The following is a 9,303-nucleotide window of genomic DNA, read 5'->3' on the forward strand; positions in this document are numbered from 1 at the left end:
TGGTAACATGGCTAATTGGAATGCATTCTTACATGCATCAAAGCTATGCGGCTTTAACTAAACATAAACAACAGGCAAGGATGTGGCTCAAACGGCAAAAAAGAGAAGGAAATGTAAAAGAACATTTTGATAAGCCCGTTCATTGTGTTTTAGCCAAAAACTCGTATCACATTTCCATAGAACATTCTCCGAAAGTCCGTTCTAAGCTGGTTTCATTTGGAAACTCTTGTGCAACTTACAAAGCATTGTTCAATGTACATTTTCTCTGGCATTAATGACTTACAGACAGTTTTGAAATGGTCGGGTCCAACTGTTTGTGTCTCAACATAATTGACTTTTGCACAAATCAAATTATTCATTTGGGCCCAAAATCCCAATTGCACATTTGCCCACAGACATGTTGTCATTTGTGTGTTGTTTTGATACACAAATAAATTTACTTAGTTTTGCATTGATTCTGGTCATGTTTACAAGCAATAACAACAACAATGGCCATGGTAAAAGTGGCATGAGAAAACAGATTTGCTTGTTTCATTGTATTAAATTGTCATAATGGAAACGTGGCCTCAATGAAATGCCGCACAAAAGTTTGCAACATATTTTTGCATACGTATACGTAATGTGTGCTTACAAACCCATTCATCGATACACAAGTGATTGTGTGTGTGTGAGTGTACGGATGGGTTTGTGAGTGGGGTATATTCAATAATATAAATTTATATTTGCCTGGCAAATCCCTTAACTGCTGTAAGGCTTTTCCAACGCATACAAAATGGCAGCAAAACTAATACATGCGCATATATCACATTGCTGGAGCTCAAAGCGTTACGTGATAACTTCGAATGCTGCCAAAGCCAAATTGAAACCTTTTTGTGTTTGTACTCGTATTTGCCAAGTATGTATGTAGAATAGTCAGGCAATGTGCCACAGGCTTGCTAGTTGTGCAACCGCTTCAGTGCCACTAAATGTGCGCTAAGTAGCGCTTAAAAGCAGACCTAACCTGATCTTGACTTGGCCCGAACTTGGCCTGTCTTTAACGGCCTTTCAACTAGCACGCATATTCAAAACGCTCTGCATCTAAATATACATATTTATATTTATAACAGCCCACTTGGCACACTCTAAATCATTAAGCGAAACTCTGTGCGCCGCTTGAGACCAATAAAATCCTTAAGCAACGATTCAAGTGGATACATATAGTCGTCTGGTATTTTTTTCGTTTTTGGGAACTGTCGCCGTCGTTTTAAACAATTTCTCACGCCTCACGCATGACTTGCCCCGAAAAGAGCCAAATAGCAGACAGAGGCAATTGAAAACATGCACACAGTCAAGTTATGCTAGTGATGTAAAAATACATAGATATATCGATAACTCGATTTTGCTTCAGCGATTTTCAAGTAATTTAACTTGATCAGTTTTTAATGATCAATTAAATATCATTAAAAATAGACAGTAGGCTATAAAAAATAAGTAACATAAAAAAAAAAAAAAATTAATAATAGACAGCTTACTGTAATATTTTTACCGTAATTCTATTTAAAAACTAAAATGAAAATATGTAGCTGATAAGAATATATATTTCTCTATCAGAGGTGCCAAGTTCAAAGTTATTCTATTTTACTTGTTACTACAATAATATAATTATCATAAAAATATGTCAATTAATTACATTAATTGTTGCGTTATAATCTCACTTATTGATTGCATAAATTAATGGAAACTGATAATGTCAATATTGATAAGATTTTCATAGGAAACTGTAGTCATTATTTCTACTGATCTGCGTAATCTTCCTCGCATTAAATTTCTTAAAGGCGAATGTAAAGAACTTACAGGGTGGATGATCTTATAAGTAATTTGTTATTTAATAATGTCATTATTGATAAGATTTTCATGGGAAACTGTAGTCATTATTTCTACTGATTTGCGTTATCTCTCCGTATAGAACGAATGTTAAGACCATACAGGGGGGATGATCTTATAAGTAATTTGTTATTTAAAAACTCTCTTTACATTTGTCTTTAAAGGTTCATAAAACACACAAAAATCACAAATATTTGAGTGGTAAACTCTTTCAATTCATATAACTCATATTTTCACAATAGTAGTTTGGTTAGAGCATCTCACATTCGTCTCTTATCTTTCCCTTAAGTTTGCCACATTATATTTAACGATTAATCAGTCTAGTTAATGTCGCGCGAAATAACCAGCAAAATGAGAAAAGTTTTCGCGCAACTTTCGTGCCTAGTTTGGCCCTGGATTACATATAAGATTTATAAATGACCCCGAGGTTATATATATATTTTTTTAAACAAACAACACACTATGGCAAGTTAAATAAGCTGCCTGATAAAGAGCATTAATCAAATCAACTTTCTCCGGCAGCTAAAGACACAATCCGAAACTTGCCAGTGACAACTTTAGACAATGTGTCGTATACTTAATATTACTCATACGCCGCATTTCACTGATAATTTTTCTGCTATTGTTCTGATACGCCTCTGATTGTCTTTTAGATCCTGTACTTAAAATGTGTAAAGGGTATGCTAAGTTTGTCAGCCCTAAAAAACCAAAAAAAATTACTCAGAAAACCGCTTTTAAATTGTGAATTTTAATTAATAATTTGTAACATTTTCCATTTCATTTATTATATTTTTTTGTTTCAGATTAAAGTGCAGAGTCTCTCACAGTCGAATTTTCTTACTTACATAATAGTTTTCCTGATTGTTATTATTGATTTCATATGTTGGTGGAGGTTTTCTGTGTGGGGCAATTTCGTGTGTTGGGTTTTCAGGCCACAGCCAAGAAAATACGATTGTTGTTAAGGTGGTGGCATTGCGTTGTCAGCATCAGCAGGTGGCACAGCCCATATTACCTGCCACAAACTGAACGCAAAAGACGTTATATGGGCTTTCCTCGACTTGACATTTATTAAATTTTCCGCAGCTCACATTTCAGCATGCCAATGCGCTTGATGTTCGCTTACTTGGTTAGCTATAAAATTTTCTTAAACTGTATACTTGTTTGTAGTTTGAGTTTTTCTTATTTTTGCAAATATCATCATTAAAGCACACATGCGATGGCGCTCAAAGGGAAACTGCTCTATTACATTGCTGTTTGCATAGCCTCAATTTTCAGGGCAATTATTTTGGCTTGTAGCTTTTACCAAACAAAAAAAGTAAGAGGTCTCTGTAGACTCTTTGATAGACAAAGCAGCCGGCCTGCCATGTCCTGTGTGTGTCTGCTTTCTGCCAAATATCCTTCCGTAAAAGTATTACGATGATTTGCATAATTTTAGCGCACCTTCAGTCGGCAGTTTGGGACTTCAGTGGCCGTTGAGAAGAACACGAAACCGCAGCAAGGAATAATTTCCCCGCTTCGCATTTTTTTTATTTTCTTTTTTCTTTTTGGTTCGTCTTTATCTGCTTTGCTTTTATGCTATCTCCCTTCTTTTTTTGAGGGTTCTGATGTGCTGCGTTGGCTCTCTGCTTGAATTCAGTTTTTATCTCTTCTGCCTGATCGAAATTGCTTTTGTGGTTGCTGCTGTTGCTGTTGTTGCTGTTGTTGTTATTTTAATTTTAGTCATGTGTGCAACACAATCGACCGACAGCCTTTTTTGGTAATTCCTTTTTAGGCCATTTTACAATACTTTGCCTCGTTTGGTTTAGATATTCATATCAGCTCTATTATAGCTATTTTCCGCTAAAACTGTTACTGATTGCCGCTTTGTGGCTGCCAAAACCAGCAGCAAACAAGCTGATACTCTCTAACAGTGATTGAGTCGGGTATATCAGACAACACAATTATATTTGTAACAAATTAAATATGTTACTACGCTTTGATTGTCTAAAAATTTGACTTTTTATTGCAGTTTTTTCCAGCTTACAGAGTATCTTGGCGTTTATCTTTATATTAGTTATTTTTCTGCCCTGCCACTTATTCTTCTTCAATTTCATTTGGGCAGCAATTGAGATGCAAATTGCCGCTGACTAGCATGATTTGAATATAATTTTTTTAAGTTTGCAATTTCGTTATCTATATTTCTTTTTTATTATCATTTTTTCTTTATTTTCGCAAAACGATTCTCATTAGCTTAACATTTGTGCTGCATTTTCTATTAGGAATGAATTGTAACTGAACTGTAATTAAAATATGCCGTGGGAATTTAATTTCAATTTCAAGTAGTATTTATATTTTACATATATAGTATTTATGTTTGTATATGTAAAATGTTTTAGCGCCACATGACGCTTGCATTTCCAGTTCGTTTTCAATTGCAAATATTTATATGTAGATTTCCTTGTACGCTATTTACCCACATCCGTTGTAAATGCAACGCAGACGGGCAACATTTCTAAGGGTTTTCGTTTTCGTTTTCACTTGCCATCCACATTGGAGACAAACACAAGGGCGTAGTCAGGGGGCCAGAGTAGGAACTCACTCATAACTAAGGAATTTGCAACTTCCTTAATCCTCCCAGAATTTTATTACATCCTTTTAAATGAAGAAAAATATACGAATACTTACATGTGCTCTACAAAGTTAATGTTCCTGGAACCAAGCAAATGTAAAAATAAATTGAAGAGAGATTTCACATAATTTTAAATTGACTAAGTAAAAAAAAATTATTTTTTAAATGTTAAAACACTGCATGACATAAATATTAAATTTATTTATTTATTATACAAAAGTTTTGTAACAAAACAAACCTAAAATTAATAATTTTGTTGAAATTGGAAATAAATTTGTGCCAGACTTTAGTGACTTCAAAATTTTAAATTCTCTTACATTTAAAGAACTTTGAAATTTTCGAGCGTTTGCTTTGAAAAGCAATTATTTTAAAAATCTCTAGATATGTGGTGTTATTACTATGAAAAAAATGACCTGGCTCCCCCTATGTAAAAAGCTGCGTACGCTCTTGGATAAACACATAGATACACACTTAGAAAGACACTTACACACACAAACACAGAGCAACTACTGACCCAGACTATTTGGTGAATGCAATTGCGAATGCGAATGCGACGTTTTAGTTTCGGGTTTTTGGCTTCACTTTGGTTTGGCTTGGCTTGTGTAAATATTTTCCAGCAATTTACTACAACTTTTAGCATCTACACATTTGCAAGCCAATTCCCATTCCATTTCGTAACTAGAAACGCCACAAATAGATGCGAAATGTCAACTGTAGTTTGGCATACTCGCATTGCAGAAGACACGACTTTAACCTTTCAATTTGACATGATGAAATTGAAATCAATTTCAGTGATTGCCACTGATATTAAAGAGATAATAAACCAAGTGCATTATAATTAACGCTTTTAGTTAGAATATATGTCAAATTATCAGCTGATTAAACTTGTTATTGGTATTAACTTCACTCCAGCTGTCAATTAATTAATCGTCTTTCAAATGTAAAGCTCTCGTCTGTCTTTTGTGCGTCATTAAACTGCAATTTAAGTCCGGCAACTGAAGAAAATTTTTTCATTTCTGTCATGCCATTAAGCCCATGGGGAAATCAAGACTCCCAGTCATGTGTGTGCAGAGATCCTGGGGGCAAAAGCAAACTGCAGACGCACTTTGAATTGGCGACGCTGTCATGCACATCATAAATTCTTAATGACCCCGCACGCATTGCAACTGCAACTGCAACTGCAACAGCAACAAGAGCAACAACAACAACAACTGCAACAAGGACAACGGCAACTGCAACGGCATCTGCAGCAATTGAAGTTGCATTTAATATGCAGCTGTGCTGCGAAAATTTCGCATTTTTTTGCAATCACAACGCATTTCAATGAAATCTCAGCACGGACATGGACACGGTCCGTTTCATGACTCTTAAATTAATAATTATTTGCCAGCCAATCTCCCACTCACCCACTTTCTCTTACTCTCTTTCTCTCTCTCTCTCTCTCTCTCTCTCCGTCGCTGTCTGGCTCTCTTTTATAACCAATTTCTTATGCTGGTCATTAACACTTGCCCCACTACATTGTGGCATTGCCACACACCTGTCCGCAGTTGGGCCAAATTAATTGCCGCAGCGTTCAGTTTACCAGCTGCATCCCTTTCCTGTTTTTTCTCTGTCTGGCGATGCTTTTGTTTAATGTTAAGCATTGACCAAAAATGTCTGACATTGATGTTGTAATTAATAAATTACCAACATATTTATGCAACAAATTAATTACACACATTCCTTTGGCAAGTTCCATGCATTGTTTATTTTCTATAGCATACTTTTGTGGGAAAACAACAGACTCGTATTTGAGCTTTGAAGTGAATGCCATGCTAAATTATAATAAATTATTGTACACAGTGTAAGAGACTTATTCAGCTGGCAACTTGCCTAATTGCTCTCTGCTTTTGAGTCTTATGTGTCTTATATGTGTGAGTGTCTTCTTCTTCTTCTTCTGTGCTAGAAAAGGACACACCTGATGCCAGCTTGGTGGGTCTTGGTCTTGGTTGCCCTGGCTTATCCTAGCTTGTCTCTGGCTTTTGTCTCGACACGCCTCTGACTCGTCTGTCATCATTAGGATAATTTATCATACACAAATCTTGCATGTCCAAGTGGCCGTTGCTTTATGTGGCCCCATTCTTCATTTACTGTTTGCCATTTCTTAATAAACATTTTAATTAATTGAAACCAAACTCAAGGCTCTTATTTAATTGTAATGTATAGTACAGAAATAGTCCATGCGCAACTTTATGCAGTTAAATGTTCAACAGCTGTAATTACCATGGATCGTAAACATTTATTTTTCGATTTTTATTGTATTGCACGAAAAGTAATACTTATAGTATTTATGACTTAAAATTTCAAAATTAAAATAAAGTTAGATTATTTATTTAACAGATACATAATACTAATTTTGAATTTTCAAAATTTCCAAGAGCATTAAAATTAAAACCTAGATTCAGGGGGAAATAATTTTCTAACGAAATTAATCAATTGATTGATGACTTTACAAATTTTTTTACAATTTGGCATGATTTTGTTCAAGAAAATGAATTGTCTCAGAATCAAATTTTAGAGGTGCTTTCAAATTAGTAACGACATAAAGAGTTGATTAAAAGCGCAAACTTGAGATATAAAATTTCCAATTTATAAAATTCCCAAGAATGGAATTTTTGCATTTTTAGTATAAAAAGACTGCCAGCTGTTATTACGTCTGGTTTCAATTACAAAATTAAACAAGTAAATTGTCATTAAACGTGTAGACGTATATATACAATCTACAATACCTTTTATGATATTATTGCGAACAATTAATTAAATACAAATGCTGTGCGATTATTGCGTGTCATGAACGCGACCTGCCACGCCCCCTTGGCTTGAAAGTGACTCAACTCTGTCGGCGACAAAAGGAATATGAATGCAGACAATTAATTGTTGCGTTGTGTATTCATTTTGGCGCTTTCAACATTTCATCTGCAGTTGTCAGTTGCCACCAGTTACCACCAGTTACCTCGCTGCTAACTCCCCCTCTTCTCATCCTTCCCCTCACTCCACCTGGCTTGCTCTATATGATAAATGAGTTGTTTTATAATGCGGCTGTGTTGCAGCACAGTCTGCCATCATGCCACCGCTGTATGCCACAAATTTAATCTCTAGCGTATTAAGGCTTTCGAAGCAACCATTCATCAGAGTCCCGATCTCTTCTACCCCTTCCCCGATTGCATTTGGTTTGCTGGCGCTTTGTGTTTGGGCTCAAAGCCACTTAGTTTCATAATGAGCTTGCGCTTAACCATTGCACTGAAGGTACTTCATCCAAGTACATTGAAGTACACTTAGTACATATAAAAATATGTATTAAAACACTCGCATCTTTCACCCTACATAAGTTGCAGCTTGCAGGTGGCATGCATTCGTAGATAAAGTTTTCCACTTACTACGCATCTGTGGTAATTATAAATTATATTGAAAACTCTAATATTAAAATGCGCTTCAACTTCAACTAGACCAATTAATGTCAAGTGCATGGTTATGATGAGCATGCCTGTCCAACAGTCAATCAATTGGTCATTCAGTTGGTCAGTCAGTCAGTCAGTCAGTCAGTCAATCAAAGTGCTAGTCAGCAACTAATTGGTTGAGAAGGGGGATCGTTGAAATGTGGCATGTGCGTGCGCATATTCGATTAGATAAATCCCAGCACATGAACGCTGCCCCAACTTTTGTAATTTATTATATCATTTATTTGTCAGCAGAACTAACAAATCCCAACAGGTCCAACAATCCGATCCACGTGACGTATTGCGGCCAAGCCACACATAAATTATTGCATGAAAATTAAAGCTCATGAGAAAAACTAAAGCTGATTTAATGCCTATTAAAATTGTGATAAAGTGCGACAGATAAAACCAATTAAGATGTTAATGCTATATTCAATGGTCATACGATACTCTACAGAATTGCAAGATTATTTATTTATTTCAATTACTTTTAAATCAAGGTAATAAACTTGAAATAATTTAAACTAAAAAAAAAGTGTAAATATTTTCAGTTTAACTGAAACTTTATTAACTATGAAAATGAAATATGTATAATGCAAATAAAATATGAAACTATTTATTAAAGAAAATTGGTACAACAAATTCTAGAAAAAACCAAATTAGACTGAAAGTAGAAACATTTTTTAAATTCAAGTAAGTTGGGTAAATATATTAAATACTAGCTACCCATCTCTTAAACAATCAAATAATTATATTATATTAATCTGTAATATCTGTAATCTGTACTTTAATTCAATACTTACCCATATACGACACAAAGAGTATACAAACTTATATTTCAACGTGTAATATATTTTTATACATTCAATGCTCAATTTAAAATATTTTATCAATTGATGGAACACATCAATCAACTGAGATTAAAACCAGGATTACATCAGTTTGCAATTTTAATTTCAACTTTGCACAAATTAAACAATATAACTGCATAAAAAATGACGATTATCTTTAGCAATAGACAAAAATAAACAGCTAAAATAAATAATGTATTAAACACTAGAATCTATATTTTATAATGGAACGGAGTATCTTGTAGTTGATAAAAGATACTTCAAAATAAAACTTGTTTTTTTATTTACAATAATTCACAAATAATTTTGGCTTGTTAACAATCTTGTGATTTCTCAGTCCAAACGGTTAAACAAAGTCAAGTTTATGCCCAATATTTGAGTTTCTAAAAAAACCTTTTCTCTGCTTCTCCATGGCCAGGTAGACAAGCATATTAACTGTCTTCATTAGAGAGCCTTCATGTGTGCCTCGAAACCAATTTTATTGCCAGAGCTTCGAGTGGTTTTC

Source organism: Drosophila innubila (assembly GCF_004354385.1).
Source record: "Drosophila innubila isolate TH190305 chromosome 3R unlocalized genomic scaffold, UK_Dinn_1.0 2_E_3R, whole genome shotgun sequence".
NCBI lineage: Eukaryota > Metazoa > Arthropoda > Insecta > Diptera > Drosophilidae > Drosophila > Drosophila innubila.